This window comes from Procambarus clarkii, chromosome 47, assembly GCF_040958095.1.
Source record: "Procambarus clarkii isolate CNS0578487 chromosome 47, FALCON_Pclarkii_2.0, whole genome shotgun sequence".
Taxonomy (NCBI): domain Eukaryota; kingdom Metazoa; phylum Arthropoda; class Malacostraca; order Decapoda; family Cambaridae; genus Procambarus; species Procambarus clarkii.
This window is the reverse complement of record NC_091196.1, coordinates 20,356,298-20,383,856: the sequence shown is the minus strand read 5'-3', so window position 1 is coordinate 20,383,856 and position 27,559 is coordinate 20,356,298. Positions and strand designations below refer to the sequence as shown.

General features: G+C 49.7%; 1 protein-coding gene and 1 non-coding gene across 3 annotated transcripts in view; one reads left to right on the top strand and one right to left on the bottom strand.

The window, feature by feature from the left end:
- ssh (Protein phosphatase Slingshot) overlaps window positions 1-27,559 on the top strand; it is a 165,692-nt gene that overhangs the window by 28,255 nt on the left and 109,878 nt on the right. The window lies entirely within an intron of this gene.
- On the bottom strand, window positions 15,228-15,299 carry TRNAT-CGU (transfer RNA threonine (anticodon CGU)). Its single transcript has one exon. It is a non-coding gene; the product is annotated as a tRNA-Thr (tRNA).

The following is a 27,559-nucleotide window of genomic DNA, read 5'->3' as shown; positions in this document are numbered from 1 at the left end:
TGATTCTTCTCATAATTTTTGCATCATCAGCAGACATTGAGAGGAATGAGTCTATACCCTCCGGAAGATCGTTGACATATATCAGAAACAGGAAAAATGTGTGCGCGTGTGCACGTGGGACAGTGCGCGTAGAGGTCCAGGGCCACTACCAATTTTCGTGGGACGGCAGAGAAGAACCGGGAAAACAGTCTCACACTTAATAATAATTCTCCCAGTACGAGTCCACACCCAGAAAGCCTTCCTGGTAGTGTGTCTTGTGACTCGCAGGAACGCTCGCCACAGCGCGTCTGATGAAGCGAGTTCTGTGAGGCATTCTGCTTTCCTGGAGAGAGAGAGAGAGAGAGAGAGAGAGAGAGAGAGAGAGAGAGAGAGAGAGAGAGAGAGAGAGAGAGAGAGAGAGAGAGAGAGAGAGAGAGAGAGACTGAGACTGAGAGAGAGACTGAGAGAGAGAGAGAGAGACTGAGAGAGAGAGAGAGAGACTGAGAGAGAGAGAGAGAGACTGAGAGAGAGAGAGAGACTGAGAGAGAGAGAGACTGAGAGAGAGAGAGAGAGACTGAGAGAGAGAGAGAGAGACTGAGAGAGAGAGAGAGAGACTGAGAGAGAGAGACTGAGAGAGAGAGAGAGACTGAGAGAGAGAGAGAGAGAGAGAGAGAGAGAGAGAGAGAGAGAGAGAGAGAGACTGAGAGAGACTGAGAGAGAGACTGAGAGAGACTGAGACTCTGCCACTGTATGAGTAACTGGGGGGTAAGTGCGCTAAGCAAATCAAATTGACAAGGTTGAGGAGTGAGGCGGTGGTTTTGCGTGTGAATAAGGCAGTGTGTATCCTTGGGAGCGTGTTAGGTAACCCCGGGACTAAGGTGGTGCACGTAACAAGAGGTAACGGTGTCCTAACCCTGCGGTGGAGGTGTCACGAGCAGCATACAGGAGGAGGAGGGAGGAAGAAGCGCAGGCAGATGAGGAAGAAAGCTCAGGATAAGACTGGAGATGAATAGGAGGCTGGTGGTAATTTTCCCGGGACGTGACTCCCAAAGACCGTCACTCACTTGTTTGGCGCTGCCTCCGCCTCCTCTCTCCTTCCCCTCTCCCCCCTTCCCCACTCCCCCATCTCTCTCTCCATTCCTACTCTTCGGGATTTTCCTCACCCACAAGCTCCTCAACACACACCCTTTTCTCCTCCTCCCCTACCCTTCCCCCCTCATCCTCTATCCCTCTCCTTATCTGCTATCTCTTCCCCTATCCCTCCCTTCATCTATCCATTTACTCCTCCCCCAAATAATCCTACAACGCGTCCCTTGAGTCTGGAACCTTATGGCGGAAGCTTAAGACCAGCTTTTGTTTTCGGCTTTAATATATATTTTATACCCTGGGCGGAACAGAAATGGTTGGGCGCGTTTCCTATCTCCTAATTCGCCCGTTCACCTAGCAGTAAATAGGTACCCGGGAGTAAGTCGGCTTGATGTCGTAGTCACTTTGTCTGGGCGCCAACCCACATTTTGACTTCGGGCGTGAACCCTTTTTTTGAATTCTGGGACCTTGCGGCCTAATGGTTGCAGTGGTCTTGCGGCTCTAGTTTCTTTGGCTTGCGGCAAAGAAACTGGCGTAGCGGCCATTGTTTTGAATGGTAACCGTCACTGGCGTAACGGACATTGTTTTGAATGGTAACCGTCACTGGCGTAACGGCCATTGTTTTGAATGGTAACCGTCACTGGCGTAACGGACATTGTTTTGAATGGTAACCGTCACTGGCGTAACGGCCATTGTTTTGAATGGTAACCGTCACTGGCGTAACGGACATTGTTTTGAATGGTAACCGTCACTGGCGTAACGGACATTGTTTTGAATAGTAACCGTCACTGGCGTAACGGACATTGTTTTGAATAGTAACCGTCACTGGCGTAACGGACATTGTTTTGAATAGTAACCGTCACTGGCGTAACGGACATTGTTTTGAATAGTAACCGTCACTGGCGTAACGGACATTGTTTTGAATGGTAACCGTCACTGGCGTAACGGCCATTGTTTTGAATAGTAACGGTCATAAAGAACATGGCCACTCCTTTATTTGAAGAGATCTGACTCTCTCCTGTATTCCGTTGACGTTTTAAGGTATTTGTTTGATAATCCCGAAGGAATTGGATTTTTGTTACCATTGAATATCACGTTGTGCGATGGAGACAGGAGGACTTTGTTGGTATTACACTGGGATTTACCTGTCTTCCACTGATGTAATGCTGATTTTGATATCGTCAGCGAAGCTTGACATTGATGTATGCGGGTATGCATCTGTTTGTGTGTATGTGTACGTACGCATGTGTTTGTGCGTGGATATGTACTCACCTAGTTGTGCTTGCAGAAGTTGAGCTTTGGCTCCTGAGCCTATTGGACTCTATGGATTCCTGAGCTTATGGATGTTTAGACACACGGATGTCGTTAAATATTTCACGAAGCCAAGAAAGTAGCAAAGTAAGGTGTCATGGGCTATCTTGAGAGGATTTCGGGGCTTAGTGTCCCCGCGGCCCGGTCTTCGACCAGGCCTCCACTCCCCAGGAAGCAGCCCGTGACAGCTGACTAACTCTCAGGTACCTATTTACTGCTAGGTAACAGAGGCATCATAGTGAAAGAAATTCTGCCCCATTGTTTCTCACTGGCGCCCGGGATGGAACCCGGGCGCACAAAATCACGTGTCCAGTGTTGTGTCCGCTCAGCCACTGGTGGGAGGTGTCCCAGACGACGGTGTCCAGGGCTTTTGGGAAGTGTCCCAGCCTGTTAACGTCTTGCTCCCAACAGATGGAAGACCAAGAGCGGGATAATATGATGGTGTGGGAGGCCGGCTTCCAACACCACCATTGTATCGTGGGCATCAGAGCGACAGCGTCGGAAGCGTTGAATGTTACCAGTTTGGGGAAGGGTGGTCAGTAGTGGCTTAGTGGATAATACCAACTTTGTGAGAATGTGGGTCAGAGGGCTGTTTGTGTGTGGGGGGGGGGGAGTGCTGTGAGAGGCAAGGGTTGGGTAGTGTCTTGTGTTGGCTGGTGGTGGGAGAAGGAGGGGTTGATGTGGGGTGTTGGGGGGTGTGGGGGGTGCTTGTGGGCAGTGCTTACATATCAGTGTTTACAGAGGGATGAGGTCTAGTTCTTAATGCTCCGCCTAATAGCCTTGCTGTACCTGTTATGTTGTAATTAAACTACTTTGACGGTCGAATTCTATTTTCAATCTGACCTGAAAATTGTGGATAGAGGGGCTTCCACAACTTTGTATTCCACTTGTTGACCACCCGTACAGGGTCAGTACTTAGATTACGTTGACTCATTTGCGTTTCCAGCTTCCACGTGTGTCCTCTGGTCCTACTTTATCTAGATTTTTTTAAAGAAGCATCTCGTCTCTTCTCCTCAGTATGTTGTGATCATGTCCCCCTTCTTTCGTCTCTCCTTCAGCGCGATGAGATTGAGTTCTATTAAATTATTCTCGTAACTTAAGCCTCTTAATTCTGGCACTAATCTTCTTGCAAACCTCTCCACTTCTTCCGTTTTTGTTTTGTGCCTCATATAGTCGTAATGGCTTGGCGCTTTTCCCTTGATAATTCCCTTCCCTTCTTCTTTGGATTACACTGTATTGTAGCAATGTACTCACCTAGTTATGCTTGCGGGGGTTGAGCTCTGGCTCTTTGGTCCCGCCTCTCAACTGTCAATCAACTGGTGAACAGATTCCTGAGCCTACTGGGCTGTTATCATATCTACAATTGAAACTGTGTATGGAGTCAGCCTCCACCACATCACTGCCTAATGCATCCCATCCGTTAACTACTCTGACACTGAAAAGGTTCTTTCTAACGTCCCTGTGGCTCATGTGGGCACTCAGTCTCCACCTGTGTCCCCTTGTTCGTGTCCCACCCGTGTTAAGTGTGAAGGGGAGACTGTGTCAGTGTGAGCAGTGATGAGTAGTGGTGTTAATGGTGTGTTAACGCCTATGTCAGTGAGCGTGAGGGGGAGGGGGGGAACATAGACATTTGAAACGAAAAGGGGCAGATATACACGAAGGGAAGAGTGAGTAAAGGAGAGTGTGTGAGAGAGGGAGGGAGAGAGAGAGGGGGGTTACCTTACCTTTAGGTTACCTTGAGGTGCTTCCGGGGCTCAGCGTCCCCGCGGCCCGGTCGTCGACCAGGCCTCCTGGTTGCTGGACTGGTGGTTGCTGGACCGAGGTTGCTGGACCTCCTCTCCTGTGGAGGGGAAAGGAGATAGTATGCAAATTTTCGCGCACCTTGGCGGTGCTGTGAGGTCACGTCAGGGCACGACATGGGCTGGTTATTCAAGCGTTGAAACAACGTGTACATATGCTGGTGAAAAGCCCTGTTTACAGTGGATCTTGAGTGGAACACCACGTCCCTCACAGTGGTGAAGTGGGAGGGGGGAGCACTGTGCCCTTCCGCGACCCATTGGGCAGTTGGGTGTTGCTCTTCTGTTCCAAAGATAGAATACTAAAAGTTATATTTACCAGCCCTGTAGAGCTGGTCACCCGCAGAGCTCTATCCCCTCCGGTTGGCTGCTGCTGGAAAAGTTCGAGTGGTCCTGGTAAATCTAATCTGAAGTTTGAGGAGTATTATTATTTCTTCGACATTGAGATAAATTTCTTTAAAATCACAGATAATCTGGACAATTCTTTAATTATAACAACAACAATACTCACCAAGAAACATGCTGGAAATTTCATGGATTTTGTTTGGTGAATCAGAAGTGTGTAACGTGAGTCCCGGGGTTATGGATCAAGGGTACAGGAGACCTACAGCCCCAGTACGGTGACCTAGATTCATGAAGGACCAATGGCAGGCAAGCAGGAAGGAATGGAGAGAGAGAGAGAGAGAGAGAGAGAGAGAGAGAGAGAGAGAGAGAGAGAGAGAGAGAGAGAGAGAGAGAGAGAGAGAGAGAAAAAAGATAGAGAAAGATAGAGATGTTTCGTGGAAGGCTGTGAAGTGTTTTGTAATCGGATTGGGTGTAATTTCCTTGGGGTTAAAGTTTCAGTGAATCAGACTATAAATTACATGAAGAAACCTGGTGGGAAGAAAGGTGAAGATAGCAGATGGAGGCGGCGGGGAGGTGGGTAACGGCTAATTGTACTTTATTGTGCACCCTATAATCACCCTGTGAGAGGTAGTGTATTGTGCACCCCATAGTTACGAGCGACGAACCATCGTGGTTTGTGTCCTGGCCTGTTTAGTTCCAGGTAGCAAGGAGTGTTGGGAATCGCTAATCATTAGCGGAGAACTCAGTGACGTCGTTGTTGTGTAGGGCTCAGAGGCAAAGACTCCAGTCTCGTTAACCTCATGTCTTCGAATAAAGTCTTGACGAGAGACTATATAAGATGTAGATAATGCTGCCTTGATGCTTACGTTGTCAGCTCTTTGTCTAGTGGTGTATTTCCGTGGGTTTTGAAGCCTTTCATGTTAGCATTATTAACTGCCGTAAGCGCCATACAAGCATTAATACTGTGTATTATTAATGCTGCTTATCATTAATTCGTAGCTGGCTTAGCTGCCCGGGGCTTGACTGCTGCCAGGGATTGCCTGATTTGACTTGGCTGCCTGAACTTGGTGAGCTTGGCTTGACTGAGCTGGCTGTGGTGGCTGTCCTTGTTCTGTCCAGTATCGTGGCTCCCTTACCAACCTTATGCTTTTACCTGTTGCTTCACTGTGTTGCTTCAGCTGGAGGTGTGCCTCAGCCTGCTTCTCTCTTCTCTCCTCCATCTTCTCCCCGCTCCTCCTCCTCCTCTTCCTTCCTTCCTTCTTGAGTATTTATGCCACTTGCGATATTTGTCTGTTTATGTGGTTTTAGATTCAATGTAAATATATAAAGTTATTTGTGTACTATAAACGCTCCAGCGAACGTTTGATCAGCTGATTGGAATTTGTTTGTTTCATCAGCTGATTGGTGTGTTTACTTTTGATCAGCTGATTGAAGTGTTTACCTTGAGAGCGAGACGTGATGAGGTGGAGGAGAAATGAGAGAGGAGAGTCAAGGTGAGAGATTACCACAAAAAGGGAAGAGAGACAGAGAGAGAGAGAGAGAGGGGGGAGGGAGAGAGGGAGGGGGGGGGGTTAGGTTGGAGGTGAGAAGGGGAAGAGGCAAAGGTTATATCATCGAGGAACAGGAGGGGGGGGGGGGGTAAAGAGTCTAGGTCATTATGAGATAGAGATAAGACGGTAATGAGGAGTGTCGTTAAGGGAAGTAAGGAAGGGAAGAGGAAGGGTGAGAGTGGCATGGAGGAAGTAGGGAATGGGGGAGTATATCATTGAGGGAGAAAGGGAGGGGGTGGGATTATATCAGTATGATGGGGTGGGGGTTGAGGGAGGAAGGTACGCTGTGAAGAAAGGTGTTGGAGGGGGGGGGGGGTGGAGATAAGGTTAGAGGGCGAGGAAACAATATATATGAGGGAAGGTTGTGTGGGGTACCGTAAGGGAGGGAGGGGGTGGAATATCACCCCCTCCCTCCCTCCCTCTGGGGTGGGGGGTGGAATATCACCCCCTCCCTCCCTCTGGGGTGGGGGGTGGAATATCACCCCCTCCCTCCCTCTGGGGTGGGGGGTGGAATATCACCCCCTCCCTCCCTCTGGGGTGCGGGGGTGGAATATCACCCCCTCCCTCCCTCTGGGGTGGGGGTGGAATATCACCCCCTCCCTCCCTCTGGGGTGGGGGGTGGAATATCACCCCCTCCCTCCCTCTGGGGTGGGGGGGGGGTGGAATATCACCCCCTCCCTCCCTCTGGGGTGGGGGGGTGGAATATCACCCCCTCCCTCCCTCTGGGGTGGGGGGTGGAATATCACCCCCTCCCTCCCTCTGGGGTGGGGGGTGGAATATCACCCCCTCCCTCCCTCTGGAGTGGGGGGGGGTGATGCTGGTGTGATGGACCTTACAGGACAAGAGCTGTTTGTGAAGGACATATTTTAGTCAGCAGCAACACTGGTATTTATGTCATTTTGGACGAATATATTTTTTTGTAAGTTCTCCTTTTTTTGTGTGTGATGCATTACAGTTGTGTGAGATGCGTGACACCGTTACATCAGTCATGGGGTGCGTCGCCCCCCACCCACCCAACCTAGGTCTTCCTGCTTTGCAGTTTTCTTGATTTCATCTATTTGGTTTGAGGTACCATCAGCATTTGTAAACCTTTAGACGCCTGATTACCAAATTATATACTGGGGGCACCTACTTTATATGCTGGGGGAGAGTTTGGGGAGTGGATAGAAGGTTGGGCAGTTTGGGCACGTTGGGTCTAAGCGTGCCCACAAGAGGAAATTAAAAGTATGTACCCCCCTATACATCATCGCTACACTATAAACAAACCCAACCTAATGGAAATACAAGATAAAATGTCATCAGTTTTATGTGCTGGTACAGGTTTTGGATCCTACTGATATACCTAGAGTAGACCTGAGGTATACTCCCGGTATACTCTTGCAGGTGATCTACTCGCCAGAAGCTCGCCCCTGGGCCAGGCTCGTCTTTTGATAACTTGCTCCAACAGGCTGTTGCTGGGAGCGCCCCGCAGGCCCACATATCCACCACAGCCCGGTTGGTCCAACACTCCTCGGAAGACTCATCCCTTTATGTGAATTTTACCTCAATAAACTTATTTCAATTTCCTTGGACGAACTTGACTAATTGTTTATTGAACGTCTCCTGTTCTCCCAGCAATATTTCGTTTGCTTGCTGGGAGAAGACCGAGTAGCCGTGGACCTGTGGGGTGTAGGCAGTGTTCTCTGATTGATGTGTGGGCAGTGTTCTCTGATTGATGTGTGGGCAGTGTTCTCTGATTGATGTGTGGACAGTGTTCTCTGATGTGTGGACAGTGTTCTCTGATTGATGTGTGGACAGTGTTCTCTGATTGATGTGTGGACAGTGTTCTCTGATTGATGTGTGGACAGTGTTCTCTGATTGATGTGTGGACAGTGTTCTCTGATTGATGTGTGGACAGTGTTCTCTGATTGTGCCTATACGGCACTAGTCTACTCTTCACTGGGTCTGTTCTGCATTTCCTTCCATATCTTTCGCTCCTGCGTGTTGCTCTTGTCGCTGTGCACATTTGGGACCTGGCCTTCCATTATATTCCAAGTCTAATAGATATATTTCTCGTCTCCTGTGTAGGGAGTATAGCGCATCGCGCTATACATAGAGTATAGCGCATAGTTTTGAGTGCTCCGAGACGGTCGCAGTGGTTGGGAGTTGAAGGAGGGTAGTTTAGAGATGGTGCTGCTGGAGATGACGAAACGCGAGGGTGCGTGCATGCGTGCGTGTAGATGCTGCGTGCTTTACGAAAGGTTTAGGGGAGGAGGAAGGAGGGGAAGTTAGGGGCCCACCGCCCCCCACGTGGTTAGAGAGTGGGGGGCTTGTGTAGGGTAAGAAGTGTTGTGGTGCGGGGGGGGGGGGCACTAACACTCTGCTCTGTAATTACGTGGGGGTTGACGCTCCCCCCTCCCCCTCGCATGTTTGCCTACACACACACACGCACGTGTAGATTTGATAGTCTAATAGGGCTTGGGAATATGTACACCAGTTGATTGACAGTTGAGAGGCGGGACCAGAGAGCCAGAGCTCAACCCCCACCACCCGCAGAAAGCACAACTAGGTGAGTACATACACTTTCGCGCGCGCTCTCTCTCTCTCTCTCTCTCTCTCTCTCTCTCTCTCTCTCTCTCTCTCTCTCTCTCTCTCTCTCTCTCTCTCTCTCTTCTCTCTTCTCTTCTCTCTTTCTCTCTTTCTTTCTTCTCTCTCTCTCTCTCTCTCTTTCTCTTTCTCTCTTTCTCTCTTTCTTTCTTTCTCTCTCTTTCTCTCTCTCTTTCTCTCTTTCTCTTTCTCTTTCTTTCTCTCTCTCTCTTTCTTTCTCTCTCTCTCTCTCTCTCTCTCCTCTCCCCCTCTCTCCCTCCCTCCCCTCCCTCCCCTCTCTCTCACGCACGCACGAGTATCACGAACTGCTACAAAGGAGTGAGTAGTGACTCTGAGCGTGCAAGATGACAGGCAGAGAGAAAAACTAATACAATCGACAATGTTTGAAGGGCGAATAGGCAACGATAACGATAACGCGGTTGTATCATGCTGAAGCCTCAGGGAATAACCTAACCTGACCTTACTAAAGAGGTGTGGGGCCTTACAGTGTGTGTGTGTGACATGGTAATATGCGATGTACTCGCCGAAATATTCAATGGCTTCGAGGAATATTCGACAGCTTCGAGACGTGCTCGACTGCTTCGAGACGTGCTCGACAGCTTCGAAGCGTGCTCGACTGCTTCGAGACGTGCTCGACAGCTTCGAGGCGTGCTCGACAGCTTCGAGGCGTGCTCGACAGCTTCGAGGCGTGCTCGACAGCTTCGAGGCGTGCTCGACAGCTTCGAGGCGTGCTCGACAGCTTCGAGGCGTGCTCGACAGCTTCGAGGCGTGCTCGACAGCTTCGAGGCGTGCTCGACAGCTTCGAGGCGTGCTCGACTGCTTCGAGACGTGCTCGACAGCTTCGAGGTGTGCTCGACAGCTTCGAGGCGTGCTCGACAGCTTCGAGGCGTGCTCGACAGCTTCGAGGCGTGCTCGACAGCTTCGAGGCGTGCTCGACAGCTTCGAGGCGTGCTCGACTGCTTCGAGACGTGCTCGACAGCTTCGAGGTGTGCTCGACAGCTTCGAGGCGTGCTCGACTGCTTCGAGACGTGCTCGACAGCTTCGAGACGTGCTCGACAGCTTCGAGACGTGCTCGACAGCTTCGAGACGTGCTCGACAGCTTCGAGACGTGCTCGACAGCTTCGAGACGTGCTCGACAGCTTCGAGACGTGCCCGACAGCTTCGAGACGTGCCCGACAGCTTCGAGAAGTGCCCGACAGCTTCGAGAAATGCCCGACAGCTTCGAGAAATGCCCGACAGCTTCGAGAAATGCCCGACAGCTTCGAGAAATGCCCGACAGCTTCGAGAAATGCCCGACAGCTTCGAGAAATGCCCAACAGCTTCGAGAAATGCCCAACAGCTTCGAGAAATGCCCAACAGCTTCGAGAAATGCCCAACAGCTTCGAGAAATGCCCAACAGCTTCGAGAAATGCCCAACAGCTTCGAGAAATGCCCAACAGCTTCGAGAAATGCCCAACAGCTTCGAGAAATGCCCAACAGCTTCGAGAAATGCCCAACAGCTTCAAGAAATGCTCTACAGTTCGAGAACACAGGAAATGATGTTTAGCCAAACAGAAGGATGAGTGGCATCGCTGTATCAACACAAGAAAGGAAGCAGGTATAGCAACTGGTGTGATATAGACCCAGTGGTCTATATCACACTGGTGGTGGAAGCAGGTATAGCAACTGGTGTGATATAGACCAAGCGGTACTGAAGGGAAGTGATGAAGCACTCGCCGCCCCGCTATTGATAATGCACGTTGAAATCACGATAACGTGATGCATCTGTGAGGAAATGTTGGTTGGGGCGGTCACGCGATGGGATCAAACTTGCACTCCTGGACTCGCATGGAGCACCGCTGGCTCAACTGAGATGCCCTCGCGTGGTTTCAGTATTTCTACTAGTGGTAATTTTTACATAAGTTCCTTTGCAACGACTTTGAGAAAATGTGATGTTGAAGAGTTGCAAACCTTCTGAAAGGTGCAACCGTCATTTCTTAAACACATTCCTTGAGGGAAGTGAAGTTATAAATGATGAGTTTTATTAAGATATTTAGGTACATGTGCATTTGGGCAGCTGCCCTAGATTATATGAAGGGGAGTACAGTGTGTGTCAACTAGCTACGTGATGCTAAAAATCCCCATCTCGCATGCTTAATTTAGAACCTGCACTTGAGGTCGATCTCGAACCCATTGTTGATGTGACGACTTATACTGAATTTTGTAACTAGCTCATCAAGATTGTAACTTGCTTAGCTAAATGAATTGTGGGGTTCAGTCCCTGAACCCATTATGTGCCTCTGTAACCCTTTCCACTACCGCCCACAAGATGGGTATGGGGTGCATAATAAATGAACTAAACTAACTAACTAACTCGCAGGGTGGTTAGTCATACAGGGCCTGTAGCCTGCACTGACAAATTTTTGGGTGCATTATGAGGATATCCTCAAGAACACGAGAGGTAATGAAGTAATTGCAAAGCTCCAGGTATATATATGTGTGTATATATAATATATATATATATATATATATATATATATATATATATATATATATATATATATATATATATATATATATATATATATATATATATATATATATATTATATGTGTGTGTGTGTAATTGAAACGCAATGCCCATAAAATCCTGCCTGTGTGCGCGCGCGCTCGCCGTGCTATATCGGTAGATGGTATTGCTCGGGAAGATTGGCTGGGTCTGGGGTGTGAGGTGCCCTCAACCCTCCCCTTGTAGGGCAGCTGTTAAAATGCAGGAAGTAAACAGCTTTGAGTGGGTTATCTCTCTCCCCCAGGGTCTCTCTCTCGCGGCCCGCTGGTGTGGGTCTTGTTCATACGTTAATTGTCTCTTTGGTCACGTTAGTGTGGTTGCCAGTCGGACTTGAGCTCCTGGGCTACGGCATTTCTGTTATAGTGTTCGCTGGAACTCCCCCTTGACTCTCTGTTTCCTTCCTCTCCGGCCGTTAAATAACCGTTACTTTATTTAAATTGAAAGGACCGTAATGTTGACGCTTCTGGTGAGGCGAAAAGTACTTCAGATTGTTACGTTTGTCGGTGTTGAGGACGAGCTGAAGACCGCGAGCAGGGTAATTATAAAGCTTAAAAACATAAATGATTCGCTTGGGCAAAGAGGGGTGATTTGCGAATCATGTGGGCTTGGTTGTGTGTCTGTGTCTGTGTCTCTCTCTCTCTCTCTCTCTCTCTCTCTCTCTCTCTCTCTCTCTCTCTCTCTCTCTCTCTCTCTCTCTCTCTCTCTCTCTCTCTCTCTCTCTCTCTCTCTCTCTCTCTCTCTCTCTCTCTCTCTCTCTCTCTCTCTCTCTCTCTCTCCTCTCTCTCTCTCTCTCTCTCTCTCTCTCTCTCTCTCTCTCTCTCTCTCTCTCTCTCTCTCTCTCTCTCTCTCTCTCTCTCTCTCTCTCTCTCTCTCTCTCTCTCTCTCTCTCTCTCTCTCTCTCTCTCTCTCTCTCTCTCTCTCTCTCTCTCTCTCTCTCTCTCTCTCTCTCTCTCTCTCTCTCTCTCTCTCTCTCTCTCTCTCTCTCTCTCTCTCTCTCTCTCTCTCTCTCTCTCTCTCTCTCTCTCTCTCTCTCTCTCTCTCTCTCTCTCTCTCTCTCTCTCTCTCTCTCTCTCTCTCTCTCTCTCTCTCTCTCTCTCTCTCTCTCTCTCTCTCTCTCTCTCTCTCTCTCTCTCTCTCTCTCTCTCTCTCTCTCTCTCTCTCTCTCTCTCTCTCTCTCTCTCTCTCTCTCTCTTCTCTCTCTCTCTCTCTCTTTTTTGTAAGACCTGGATCTGTGTGTTGGCAAAACTACCCAAATTCTGTGTGTTTGTACTAACAATGAACATTACAACACTTGGACTAGCAATAAACATTACAACATTTGGACTAACAATAAGGATTTGTACCATAACATAAAAGCTTGCGCGATGGTTACGTCAGCTGTTACAGACACGACGTGACGAATGTCGTCACAGCCTGACGAGTGCACGTTTCGCTCTGAGTGGCAGGACGCGATTGGCGCCCGCGAATGGCGCCCGCGAATGGCGCCCGCGATTGGCGCCCGCGATTGGCGCCCGCGATTGGCGCCCGCGATTGGCGCCCGCGAATGGCGCCCGCGATTGGCGCCCGCGAATGGCGCCCGCGATTGGCGCCCGCGAATGGCGCCCGCGATTGGCGCCCGCGAGTGTGCGTTGGCAAGCGTATTGTATCTTGCCAATCCGGGTTGGAATCCCCCGCCTGGCTTGCCCCCTTATGTCGGGAGGAGGATTTATGGCGCGCTCGAGCGTGCGCACGTGTCACTGTTTTCACGTCACATGACTTTGCAAGATGGCGGCGGTGTTTGGCATTGATTTGCAAACCTTCCATAACTCTTTTGCAACGTGATATTCGTAGAATTTGCTACGTTTTTTTGTTGTTGTTGTTGTTGCTGCGCATTGTGTTTCTGTTCATGTGTCTTATTCATGGGTTTAGGTCGTTCATTAGCTCCTGGGTCGCCCCTTCTCAGCCCCTGCAACAGGGCCTACGGGCTCACCATAGCCCGTGCTACTTACAACTTTTGGTTCCCAGGAGCTGAATCTTCACCACCAACAAGAGGGTCTATCACCTATATTGTCCCAAAGATTTCTCCTTTAAATATGGCGGCTCTGTTTATATTTTTCTAGAAAACTTTACGAGGTTAAAACCTTCACACTGCAAGGTTATTATCGTTATCAAGAACCTCGTAGTGTTCCGGAGCTCGTGAACTGCTCAATAAAAGGTCAACAAAGCCGCTAGGATTGGCTGAAGATGCAGAGGTTTCGTATGTGGTTTAAGTATAAATGCTTGGCGTATCCTGGGCCCCTAAGGGGTGTGTCTTGCGGGGTCCTTGCGCTCCACTCCTGCATCTCCGACAGTTGATTTAGCTACTCAGAACGAAATGTCCATGTAGCACGGGCTATGGTGAGCCCGCAAGAATGGTCTCCGATACGCTACTCATTCATATACACGTATACGAGTCTCAGGGAAGGGGGGGGGGTGTAAATATCACGCCTTGAGAGAGTTTTTTTTCCGGAAGGGAGGAGTTCAGGGTTAGGGGGACCCCGTGACGTCATCTTGTACTCTGGACCGCGCGGTCAGCTGTGTAGTTACCTTGTGTGGTTTTAGGGGGGGGAGGGGGGGGGGAGGAATTTATGTAAGTATTCCTCACTTATAATTTTTTGTTTTCTCACTTGGCTCATGTGTGGTACCTGGTTGATTGTGTGACACTTGGGTGATTGTGCTTACACCTGGTTGATTGTGTAACCCCTAATATCAGCTTACTTGGTGGTGTCACACTTGACACAACATGCTACCGGGTGACAGCACATGACTCACCAAGGTCACCCTTGTTCTCAAGCAGCACACTAGCACCTTACTGCTGGCTACAGCACAACTGTAATTACCTGTAAGTCATTGTTGTAAATGACAGTTATCACGTCACGTTGGCAAGGCTGAGAATTCTGCTTGAATTATAATATATATATATATATATATATATATATATATATATATATATATATATATATATATATATATATATATATATATATATATATATATATATATATATATATATATATATAATGTGTGTGTGTATATCACGAAAATAAACACGTGATTAAGAATGTGACAATGTCAGACCACGGAGGAAAAATGAAACAGGAATTTCCTTAAGTACTTTCGTATATTAAATACATCTTCAGAAGGTTGTATTTATTCATCTTCAGAAGGTTGACCTTTTGAAGATGTATTTAATATACGAAAGTACTTAAGGAAATTCCTGTTTCATTTTTCCTCCGTGGTCTGACATTGTCATATATATATATATATATATATATATATATATATATATATATATATATATATATATATATATATATATATATATAAATATAGGAATGTCATAGAAAACGCGAATTGCCACATTTGAGATCGCTATACGTGTGGATGTGGTTAAGGAATGATCAGGGGGGGGTGGGGGGGCTGCCTCGCTCGGGCCTAATATAGGCCTTCTGCAGTTTAAAATAATTTATAAATTCTTGTCTGGGGGCAACATTCAGTCTTCCAATCCAATATTCTTCGTCCTTCAGCTCGGCCGTCAAGTTGGGCAGTAGTTAATTATTTCCTTTATGTGATTTAAACCAAATATCAACGATTTACGCAATATTTTGCCGTTTTTCCTCTCTTTAAGAATTTTCATTTTGTTATTAATTCATTAAATATACGATAAATATGATGCAAATTTTGCCGTTTTACGCAATTTTTTGCCGTTTTTCCACTTTTTAAGAATTTTCACTTAATTGTTATTAATTAATTTAATTCATTAAATATACGTTAAGTATGATGCAAACACGTCAACTTAGCGGTCATCGAAAGTGCCTATTCCAGCACTTTATACATCTTGAGGTTATCTTGAGATGATTTCGGGGCTTTAGTGTCCCCGCGGCCCGGTCCTCGACCAGGCCTCCACCCCCAGGAAGCAGCCCGTGACAGCTGACTAACACCCAGGTACCTATTTTACTGCTAGGTAGCAGGGGCATTCAGGGTGAAAGAAACTTTGCTCATTTGTTTCTGCCTCGTGCGGGAATCGAACCCGCGCCACAGAATTACGAGTCCTGCGCGCTATCCACCAGGCTACCGAGGCCCCATCACCTACAGCATAAAACTGCATCACTGACAGATACAACAAAACCTTTGGTGGCGTTAGAAAAATAAACTCTTAATAGAACTAATTGCCTTAGTTAAACAAATCAAAACTAACTAAAACAAAATATAGATACTGCTGTTTCAAGATACTCTACAGGTCAATCAAATCCTACATTCTGGTTCATTACATACAGAAATCACAATTGCGTGATGCATCAAATGAACAAATCCACAAGGGCCGTGACGAGGATTCGAACCTGCGTCCGAGAGCATCTACATTCTGTTTGTAACTAATGCTGTAGCTTGTACTCTTTCCTGAATAAACTATTATTATTATTATATAATTGAGTACCACGTGTCTACAGCGACGTGTTGTTGTTGGAGAGAAAACGGGAAGAGGTACAGGGGGGGAGGGGTTACATTAGTATATTTAAGAGAGTTCCCAGGGTCATGGCTATGGAGAATTTGGCAGGCACCGCGGCGTAGGAGGAGAGGGCCAGGGTGACCCCGACCTTGGTGCCAACCAGTTGATGACCTCTCGTATTCAGGGGGAAAGCGCCAAGCCATTACGACTATACAGAACTTGGAAGGGAGCTGGATTAGGATTTGAGATGGGACAGGCGGGGGGAATGGCGCTCACCTGTCTCCCTTACACACACACACACACACACACACACACACACACACACACACACACACACACACACACACACACACACACACACACACACACACACACACAACTCAACGGTCCATGTTAATACCTTGTTACAACATGTTACCAAGTTGTTACATCTTGTTAGAGGGCGTTACGACCTGTTCGGAGGTCGTAGCAAGGTCGTGGTTTGGTCGTGTGGTGCTGGTGACTTAGTCTAGACGGGGTCGTGGTTTAATGATTGCAGTATGAGAAGAGTGTGTTAGTGGCGGAGTTGCATCTGTTGCATGCCTGGCAACATGGACAGCCGTAATCATCTTGGTGAGGGGGGCAGCGGTTGGGCAGGAGTCTGTGTCCCCCACCTCCCCCCCCCCCCACACACACACACACAGAGCAAGTGTGTGCGAATATATATATTTAGTCTACCGAGAACTTAAGCAGGAAGGAGTTGGGATCCAAAATGTTTGTTTATTTGTGCTGGCCAACATGAGGTGTCTTGTTAGTTGACAGGTGTGTGTGTGTGTGTGTGTGTGTGTGTGTGTGTGTGTGTGCTTTGGACCTGAGAGAGTGATGGCACCACCTGCATTGTTTTGAGAGTTGAACGTAAACAAGTCCATTGTGCGCGTCAATATAGTTGTACTTCACGATTGATTGATTGATGAAGATTAAGCCGCCCAAAAGGTGGCACGGGCATGAATAGCCCGTAAGTGGTGGCCCTTTTGAGCCATTACCAGTATCAAGAGCTGATACTGGAGATCTGTGGAGGTGCGACTGCACCCTGCGTGACGGGAGATGTCTCCCATGTGCACTTCACATTGTCCCCAACTTATAAATCAACTTTACGTGCAGGTCGTCATTTATACTTTTTAATCTCTTATTAAAGTTGGCAGTGAGAAGAAACGTTGTTTTTTGTGGTTAAACTTGAGAAAATGTTCTCTTAATTTATTTATAGTCCTCCGTGTGAACGTTCGTCTTGGATTCTATAGAATATACATATTTTTGGATTCCTTAATAAAGGCCTAACTTACTTATGCACTACTGGGTGACAAGAGGTATAAGGTGCAAGGATATGTTCTTGGAGATGTTGACTAGGTTTGTGTGTGTGTGTGTTGCTTTAGCTTGAACTATTCAGAATGAAGTGTCCATGTAGCACAGGCTATGGTGAGCCCGTAAAAAGTGTGTGTGTGTGTGTGTGTGTGTGTTTGGGGTGTGACCTTATATAGGACTGAGCTCCAGCTCTCGGGCTCTCGCCTTTCAAACTGTCGTTCGACTGACGTCGTTGGGGGGGGGGGGTTACTGACCACTTTGTTTCTCCTTGTATTTGCTTTTACATTGATTTAACACTTTTTTTACCCCTTTTTTTTGCTTTCTGTGCGTTGTGCGCGCGCGCGCGGTCAGCTAGTGGTGCCTGCAGGGTCAGGCGCCGGCTTTTGGTCCCCGCTTTTCCATCCCCTGGTTGAGTCTAATGCGTTGACTCAACATTCATAATGACTGTGTGGGTGTGTGCTGGCGAATGAGTGTGAGTGCGTGAGTTGAGTGTGAGTGCGTGCGTTCCCATCTCTACAACCCCCCCCCCCACTCCCCGCGCCTCCTCATCTTCAGCCCCCCCCCCCCCGGTCCCCCCATCTGCACGTCCTGTCATATGACTGACACAACCCCCCCCCCCCCCTCTAAGGAGAGGTGGAGCCCGCTCCACTGTGGCATTGTTTTGACCCATCAGGCGTCACCTGTTTGGCCATTTTTATTTTTTGTTCGTAGGAGGTTCTTCTTGAGATTATTTCGGGGCTTAGTGTCCCCGCGGCCCGGTCCTCGGGGTGACGAAGACTGTGTGTGTGTGGCTTTTAGTCTTGTTCTCTCTCTGGGGTGGCTTCAGGGGGGGGGTCAAGCCTCCACTTCTGGGGGACTCATTAACTCTTGGGCCATATTTTGTTTTATGGATTTTTTTTTTTTTAGGGATGTAAGGGTCAAATGATGGAGACTAATGAGTTGCGAACACTGGTGGCGTGGCTCGTTAGTGAGGGGGGGCAGGGGGGGAGGCTCGTTAGTGAGGGGGTGCAGGGGGGGAGGCTCGTTAGTGAGGGGGGGCAGGGGGGGAGGCTCGTTAGTGAGGGGGAGCAGGGGGGTAGGCTCGTTAGTGAGGGGGAGCAGGGGGTAGGGTCGTTAGTGAGGGGGAGCAGGGGGGGAGGCTCGTTAGTGAGGGGGTGCAGGGGGGGAGGCTCGTTAGTGAGGGGGAGCAGGGGGGTAGGCTCGTTAGTGAGGGGGAGCAGGGGGGTAGGCTCGTTAGTGAGGGGGAGCAGGGGGGTAGGCTCGTTAGTGAGGGGGAGCAGGGGGGTAGGCTCGTTAGTGAGGGGGAGCAGGGGGGTAGGCTCGTTAGTGAGGGGGAGCAGGGGGTAGGGTCGTTAGTGAGGGGGAGCAGGGGGGTAGGCTCGTTAGTGAGGGGGAGCAGGGGGGTAGGCTCGTTAGTGAGGGGGAGCAGGGGGGTAGGCTCGTTAGTGAGGGGGAGCAGGGGGTAGGGTCGTTAGTGAGGGGGAGCAGGGGGGTAGGCTCGTTAGTGAGGGGGGTGCAGGGGGGTAGGCTCGTTAGTGAGGGGGTGCAGGGGGGTAGGCTCGTTAGTGAGGGGGAGCAGGGGGGGGGGAGGCGAGGCTCGCTAAGGAGGGGGTATAGCCAAGGCGGGAGCGCCTGAGGTTAGGCCAAAACCACTTCAAATTTGACGTTGGTCAAGTATGGAGAAGGGGGGGGGGTGAATATAGAGCCCATGGGTGTGCCTTACCCCCCCCCCCCCACCTTGGCGCGTGTCACCCCGCAGCCACTCCGTCAAAAATGCGACGGTTTTGCCTAACCAAACACGTGTATGGAACCCTGGCAACCCGCCTAACCTATATCGAGGCTGATGCGCAGAAAACGTCAATTTTACGGTGTCTTATTATTGACTAATGCGTCGCATTTTTAAACGGCTTGGTCAGTTCCGTTAGAAATGCTGTGACGTATTAGACGAGAAGACGAGTTGTTTCATCTGTAACGCTGTGACGTATTAGACGAGAAGACGAGTTGTTTCATCTGTAACGTAACGTTGTGACGTAACGTTGAAGGTGTCTCAAGATGATTCTTTAAATACCAGATATATAACTTTCCATATAAACAGCTAAACTGTTGCACAACAGCCACCCCTCTGTTTGGCTGTTCTTAGTCAACCATATATAATTTTTTAAGTTGTCCTGGTGATTGGTGTGGCAAAGAGCCTGGTTGGCCACACCAGCAACCAGGAGGCCTGGTGTGGTCAAGAGATGTGGGGATCTGGATCCTCGAAACCACGCAAAGGTAAATGTAACTTGTATTCTTTACAAGTTACATTTACCCCCCCCCCCTGGTGTCGGGGAAGAATTAGTAAGGAAGGTTCGCACGATCTGTGTCTCCCTCTCCGTCTCTGGGACCAGCTGTGTCCCCCTCTCTGTCTTTGGCACGATCTGTGTTCCCCTCTCCGTCTCTGGGACCAGCTGTGTCCCCCTCTCTGTCTTTGGCACGATCTGTGTTCCCCTCTCCGTCTCTGGGACCAGCTGTGTCCCCCTCTCTGTCTTTGGCACGATCTGTGTCCCCCTCTCCGTCTCTGGGACCAGCTGTGTCCCCCTCTCTGTCTTTGGCACTGTCAAGAGATGTGGGGATCTGGATCCTCGAAACCACGCAAAGGTAAATGTAACTTGTATTCTTTACAAGTTACATTTACCCCCCCCCCCCCCCTGGTGTCGGGGAAGAATTAGTAAGGAAGATTCGCACGATCTGTGTCTCCCTCTCCGTCTCTGGGACCAGCTGTGTCCCCCTCTCTGTCTTTGGCACGATCTGTGTTCCCCTCTCCGTCTCTGGGACCAGCTGTGTCCCCCTCTCTGTCTTTGGCACGATCTGTGTTCCCCTCTCCGTCTCTGGGACCAGCTGTGTCCCCCTCTCTGTCTTTGGCACGATCTGTGTCCCCCTCTCCGTCTCTGGGACCAGCTGTGTCCCCCTCTCTGTCTTTGGCACGAGCTGTGTCCCCCTCTCCGTCTCTGGGACCAGCTGTGTCTCCCCCTCTCTTGCTCTGGCACCAGCTGTGTCCCCCCCTCTGTCTTTGGCACGATCTGTGTCCCCCTCTATCTCTGGCACGATCTGTGTCCTCCTCTGTCTCTGGCACGAGCTGTGTCCCCCCCCCCCCCTCGGTGTCTCTGCCACACATATCACGTGATCTGTAATGAGAGGACTATGGCTCGCGGTGTCACGGAAGACTTGGTAGATTGTGAGGAGATGACGGCATTATTCGTGAGGAGAAGATCCGGCAGCTATGTGTGTGAAGGTCGCCAGGAGTGTCCCTCTGCTTCAGTCCTGTCGCTCCCATCCTCTGTTGGGGGTAGAGAACGTGAGCCATGTGTGGGGGCGGAGGGGAAGGATTCGACCCCTGAAGGACGTGGGGCAGGAGGGAGAAGCCTTGAGGAGGTAATGATCGTATGAGGTAACCGTATGATCCTTGAGGAGGATCATACGGTTGGATGAAAGATGGTGTGCTTTTGGAGACAGATGACATTCATTAACACCCTTGAACATCAATGGAAATGCTTACCAATAAACAAAAGATCCAGATAATACACTTTTTCAGAAATACATCCAGTGAACATTATCATTGACAACCTCAGTTAATCCAACATTGGAATGTAGGCAGCCTACTGGGACTCAAGGTTAATAGGAAATTTAACCAGTATTCGCCGTTATTCAAAGATTCCCTCATTTTGCACCCGCAAGATAACGTAAGAATTTAAGGGTTGACGAATGTTAATCTTCTTGTTGGAGAAGCTGTTCCCTTGAGACAGTTAAGCAAGTCCCTGCTAGTGTCTGGGTACAAGTGACAGGATGAACAACCTAGCGGGTTTTCTTCCTATTGGGGAGTGTTGTACATGCTGCTATGGCGGTACGTTCACTCTCAGGATGAGTGGCGCTATCCAATAAACAGCGATAAGACCTACCATTAATGTATGATGACTTACTGTAAATATGTAGCTCTTGTAATAGCACTTTCTCTGTAACTAGCTGACATTGTAACTATAAGGTGTGAAGGATAGAAGAAATGGTTTATGTAATAATCTAAGATGAGGTCTGATAAAGACCTTTTGTGCCCTCTGTAATGCTTTTGCGCTACCGCTCACAGGATGAGTATGGGGTGCACAATAAACTAGCCGCCTTCGGGGGCAACAATCAAAATCCAATAAACTTGCCCCTCGGGGCAAAAATACACAAAAATTAAAATGTTAGAAAACTCAATACTAGAAGAGTTCTTCAAGAAGGGACGCCCAACTCCCACAACTGATGGCTCAAGAGCTTGGAACTAAAGGGATAGGTTCTCCAAACACAACAGCAAAAAAAGTATACATGAGCATGCGAGTGTGTAATTATGAATGTTTCATAACATCCATCCATAGACATGTGTTGAAATGCATACAATGAACACCCTTACAAACGCTGGCAGCTCCCTGGTAAGAGAGAGCAAGCTACCAAACACCCATACATAGGGTCACCAAGATGGAGACCTCGTCTGCTATCATAACTCGTTGTGTTCCACATGTCTTGATTATTTCCTTCTGTTCCTCTCTTTTATCATTGCTTACCGCCTCCCCATTCCAAAAAGGGGGAGAGGGGACAAGGGGAAGGATAAGGGAATGAAGGGAGAGAGAAGGAGAAGGGGTCAAGGAAGACAAGTCTTATCCCAGTATGATGAGGTTGTGCACGCGTGAGGGCAGGTAAGGTCTCTTATGTTAGCGGTATTTGGTGAGGTGATGCACCACCAGGCTCTTCTCCTCCCCCGTCATCACCAAGCACTCACCCCCCTCACCACTTAGACACCAGTACCTGGATCACCAGTTAACCTGTGGAGCCATCTGGGTGGGAGTGGTAGGCGCCATGCGCTCTTGGGCTGCAGAGTAACTCTCATGGTGACAAGCTGGTGGTGACTTTTGTCCCCCTCGTGGACCTCGTATATCTCCGCTGGTGGCTGGGGGACTGCTGCTGCTGCTGCTGCTGCTGCTGCTGCTGCTGCTACTGCTGCTACTGCTGCTACTGCTGCTACTGCTACTACTGCTACTACTGCTGCTACTACTGCTGCTACTGCTACTACTGCTGCTACTACTGCTGCTACTTGATGTTGCTGCTCTGGTGATGCTGCTGTGGAACACTCGAAACTGTCCTTCTCACCCGACATACACGTACGCGCGCGCTAGAGAGAGAGATTTATGGAGAGATGGCTGCTGAAGTTCAAAACCGAGAAGTGTAAAGTAATGAGAATTGGGAGAAAGTGGCCACACATAACGGGAGCTGCCGTTAACTGGCCACGTGTTGATTTTCCGGCGGTGTGTGTGTGTGTGTGTTTGGTCTGGTTCCCCACTTCCAGTTACTGGAGTATAGGACTAGATGAGAGTGCTCTTCATTCTTAATGTTGGTTTGCTCCTTCCCCTTTCCTCTTTCCTCTCTTCTTCTCTTACTTCCACACCCCTCTTCTTCCCCTTCATACTCCCCTCCTTCCCCTTCATACTCCCCTCCTTCCCCTCTCCTCCTCCTCTTCCTTCCTCTCCCCTACCTCCCTCTCCCCTACCTCCCTCTCCCCTACCTTCCTCTCCTCCCTCTCCCCTTCTCCTCCTTCCCTACCTACTGTCCCTCATGTCAGTGTGAGGAGAACTTGTCTGGCAGGGGTGGTGACGCTTGGCGTGAGAAGCGCTCACCAGTTGTCAGCGTGTTGACCGCGGGAGGACCAAGGGCGCTCTGCAGGCTGCTGCTGTTGCCTCTTTGTTGAATGACAGTTTGACAGGTTGTTACTGTTGCTTAGTGGTGGCCCAACCCCTCCTTCCCCCTTCCCCCTCCTCCCTCCCTCCCCCCCTCCTCCTTCCCTCCCCCTCCTCCTCCCTCCCTCCCCTCCCCTCCTCCCTCCCCCCCTCCTCCATCCCCCCTCCTCCCTCCCCCTCCTCCCTCCCCCCCTCCTCCCTCCCCTCCTCCCTCCAACCACCCCTCCCTCCCCTCCTCCCTCCAACCACCGCTCCCTCCCACCCCCCCCTCTCTCTCTCTCTCTCACTCTTTCACTCTCACTCACTCACTCACTCACAAAAAAAGGCTTGAGTAAATTGCACCTCACGTCGCTGGAAGACAGAAGAGCTCACGGAGACATGATCGCCACATACTAAATTATCAGGGGAATTGACATAGTAGACAAGGGTGGATTATTTAACACGGGGGAGTACTCGAACAAGGGGACACAGGTGGAAACTGAGGACCCAAATGAGCCACAGAGACGTTAGAAAAAACTTTTTTAGTGTCAGAGTAGTTAACAAATGGAATGCATTAGGCAGTGATGTGGTGGAGGCTGACACCATACACAGTTTCAAGTGTAGATATGATAGAGCCCAGTTGGCTCAGGAACCTGTACACCAGTTGATTGACGGTTGAGAGGCGGGACCAAAGAGCCAGAGCTCAACCCCCGCAAGCACAACTAGGTGAGTAACCCCCCCCCCTAAGAACCCCTCACCCACCCCCTTAAGAACCCCTCACCCAGCCCCCTAAGAACCCCTCACCCACCCACCTACCCCTGAAGGGGAGCCGCGGCCCCTCACAGTAATGTGCCGAGTGCCTCCAGTCTGCTTGCCACACACTCATAGTTTTGCACTCGGTAATAAAACTATAAATATCCATTCCGGAGTTTGACACAGTTTCACTCATTCTGGAAAGTCTCCAAGAGAATGCATATCGTAAAGCGACATAGCATAGACGCATATACTTAAGAGCCATGTACCGTTATCTTGAGGTTATCTTGAGATGATTTCGGGACTTTTTAGTGTCCTCGCGGCCCGGTCCTCGACCAGGCCTCCACCCCCAGGAAGCAGCCCGTGACAGCTGACTAACACCCAGGTACGTATTTTACTGCTAGGTAACAGGGGCATAGGGTGAAAGAAACTCTGCCCATTGTTTCTCGCCGGCGCAAGGGATCGAACCCAGGACCACAGGATCACAAGTCCAGCGTGCTGTCCGCTCGGCCGACCGGCTCCCTTCGATATGTACCGTAGAGGTACATATCGTAGAGGCACTGATCGTAGAGAGAGACATCGTCGAGGGCCACATATCGTAGCACATGTCGCAAAACTATTTGCTGGAACATAGGCGTCCCATGTTGCTCTCGAGTGGCCCCCAGCGCCCCAACAGTGCATATGCTTGGCCATGACTCCATACTCGGTGGTTTTACATTCAGCTACCGAAACTTAATTTCCAAGTAGCACGGGCTATGGTGAGCCCGTAAGTGGAGGCTCTTCGGAACCATGATCTGTACCAATAGCTGATGTGAGGACGGTGTCCGTGGACGCGCCAATCCAAAAGACTGGCGCCACGCGTCTCGAGGGCTACTATAAGGGACGACCGGTTCCACCCTACCCAATCCTTCCAATCCCGGGGCTCAGGGGAGCTCGGGGATGTGCAGGAGGTGAACGACATCATCGACGGTCGTTCTTAAGCAACCCCAGCTGACCTTAACTGGTGAAGGATGTGTGTGTGGGGGGGTGTGGGGGAGATAGTGTGTGAAGGAGAGAGAGAGAGAGAGGGAGAAAGTTCGACATGGAAGAGAGGTGAGAGAGAGGGGGATGTTGGGTGAAGGTGAAGGGGGGGGGGGAAGAGATTGAGAGAAAAGAAGGGGAAATAGGGAGAAACCCCGGGCACAGCCGGGTACATAACGAGAGGAACGCCCCCAAAAAACCGTGAACTTTACCGTGATGTGACCTATGGAGCGATAACCGTTGCTCAACGTATGACAAAGCCATGCTTAAGCCACTCCCAGACGGAGGAGGTACAGTTGTTCACCACTAAGAGACGAGGAAAGAAAGTAGAAGGGACATCCTGTCTAGAAGAAGAGGAGGAGGAGGGAGGTAGGGTCTGAACGTCAACAAAGCCAGGTGGGGGAGGGGGGCTAGAGTTGAGGGGGGGGGGCTAGTCTTATAGCCCCTACGCCACCTGCTGCCTTTGTCCTCACCTTGTCTTGCCTGGTTTGTGTCCACGTTTGTCTCTCTTTATCTCTCTCTCTTTGTCTAAGGTACTCCTTAGCCTGTGTTTCATCTATCATATCTACTACGTATCTCTCTCACATACATTCACATCTCCAGGATGCAACCCGTGGCAGCTGTCTAACCCCCCCCCCCCTCCCCAGGGTACCTATTTACTGCTAGGTGAATAGAGGCATCAGGTGAACGGAACTGCACATTTGTTTCTGCCTGGATCTGGAATCGGACTAGACTCCTTAGAACTACGAGCCAAGAGCGCTGCCCACTCGGCTGCAAGTACCTGTGTGTGCGCGCGCGTGTGTGTGCGTGTTTGTGTGTGTGTGTGTGTGTGCGTGCGTGCGTGCGTGCGTGTACTCGCCTTGTTGTTGTTGTTTGTAAGAGAGGCTTTGTCTGGTGTTGTAAGGGTGTGTGTGTGTGTCTTTGTCTTATGCCGTGAGATGGGTGTGTGTGTGTGTGTGTGTGTGTGTGTGTGTGTGTGTGTGTGTGTGTGTGTGTGTGTGTGTGGAGAAAAGTTGGAAGGAAAATGGTTGGAAATGCTTCCCTGTTTATTAGAGAGCGTCGCGCCTACCTGCCTATCTAGGCCTCCACCCAGAACACCTTAGCAGCTCCAGTGCTCTTTGTAACACCTTTTTTCCGCTTCAGTCGTCTTCAGTCATAGACTACCAGTCATTTCCTACTTGATTTGCCTACCACACTATCTATCTACTTATCTACTTGTCCTGATACACCTGTTGTATAACAACTTTTTTCACGATTTGGGATATAGATAGGATAGAGGTGGCTTCCCACAAGTTGTGGATAGAGGTGGCTTCCACAACTTGTGGATAGAGGTGGCTTCCCACAAGTTGTGGATAGAGGTGGCTTCCCACAAGTTGTGGATAGAGGTGGCTTCCCACAAGTTGTGGATAGCGGTGGCTTCCCACAAGTTGTGGATAGAGGTGGCTTCCACAACTTGTGGATAGAGGTGGCTTCCCACAAGTTGTGGATAGCGGTGGCTTCCCACAAGTTGTGGATAGCGGTGGCTTCCCACAAGTTGTGGATAGCGGTGGCTTCCCACAAGTTATGGATAGAGGTGGCTTCCCACAAGTTGTGGATAGAGGTGGCTTTCCACAACTTTGCACTGCTCTTGTTGGCCACCCGTACTGGGTACGATGTTGTTGTCGTTGTTGTTTTAGATTTAGCTACTCAGAACGAAGTGTCCATGTAGCACGGGCTATGGTGAGCCCGTAACTGAGTTCGGTTATTGGCTATAACCTTGTTACTGTTATATTTGGGTCAAAGTTTTAAAGGGAGGTGGGGATTCCTTCTTTTTTCCCGTTTCTTTTTCGCTTCTGTTTTAGTGCACTGGTTTTAGTCTTGTTTTAATAACATTATCTTGGTACGAATATGTACTTCCTTACATACCAGCGGCTCGTCTGCGCTTCTTTGTTCGCTTGTCCTACTCTCTCTGTGTGTGAAGAGGCTATCGTTGATCTTATCTTTCCCCTCAGTACCTTCCATGTTGGGATCATATCCCCTCTGTTCCTTCTTTCCTCTAAGGTTGTGAGATTTAGTTCCATTAGCCTATCCTCGTAGCTTGACCCTCTTAGCTCTGGCACCAATTTTGTTGCAAACCTTTGTACTTTTTTCAATTTTGGCTTTATGCTTCACTGTGTGCGTGCGGCCTTGTACTTATGATGGAGTAGTGGTTGGTGGTGGTGGTAGAGAGAGGTGGCGGCGAGAGGGGGGGGGGTGGTGGTGCCTGCGCCACGCGGGAAACTATGGCGCGCGCTGTGAGTCACCTGTCAGCACTGAGGCGGTTTCCCGCGGTCCTCTGCCACGCTGGACTTCCTTTTGTGCTCCTTGGTTATCTTGAGGTTATCTTGAGATGATTTCGGGGCTTAGCGTCCCCGCGGCCCGGTCCTCCGCCACGCTGGACTTCCTTTTGTGCTCCTTGGTTATCTTGAGATGATTTCGGGACTTAGCGTTCCCGCGATCCGGTCCTCGACCAGGTCTCCTTTTTGTTACACACTCCCAGGAAGCAGCCCGTAGCAGCTGTCTAACTCCCAGGTACCTATGTACTGCTAGGTGAACAAGGGGAGGCATTAGGGGGATAGAAACTCTGCATATTTGTTCGATCCTCCGCCGGGGATCGAACCCGGAACCTTAGGACTACGAATCCCGAGCGCTGTCCACACAGCCGTCTGACCCCCAGTGTTGGTGTGTGTGTTACACACAGAAATCACAGTAGCGTGATGCATCAAATGAACATATCACACAAGGGCCGTGACGAGGATTCGAACCTACGTCCGAGAGCATCCCAGACGCTGCCTTAAAATTGACACACAGCCCGGATCAACCGGGCTGTGATGGGTATGTGGGCCTGCGGGCCAAGCAACAGCCTGGTGGACCAAACTCTCACAAGTCAAGCCTGGCCTCGGGCCGGGCTTGGGGAGTAGAAGAACTCCCAGAACCCCATCAACCAGGTATCAACCAGGACAGAGCTACGACATGGTGTGTGTTTTGTGTGCGTGTGTTTGTCGTGCACCAGGAAGTGTTTGTCGTGCACCAGGAAGTGTTTGT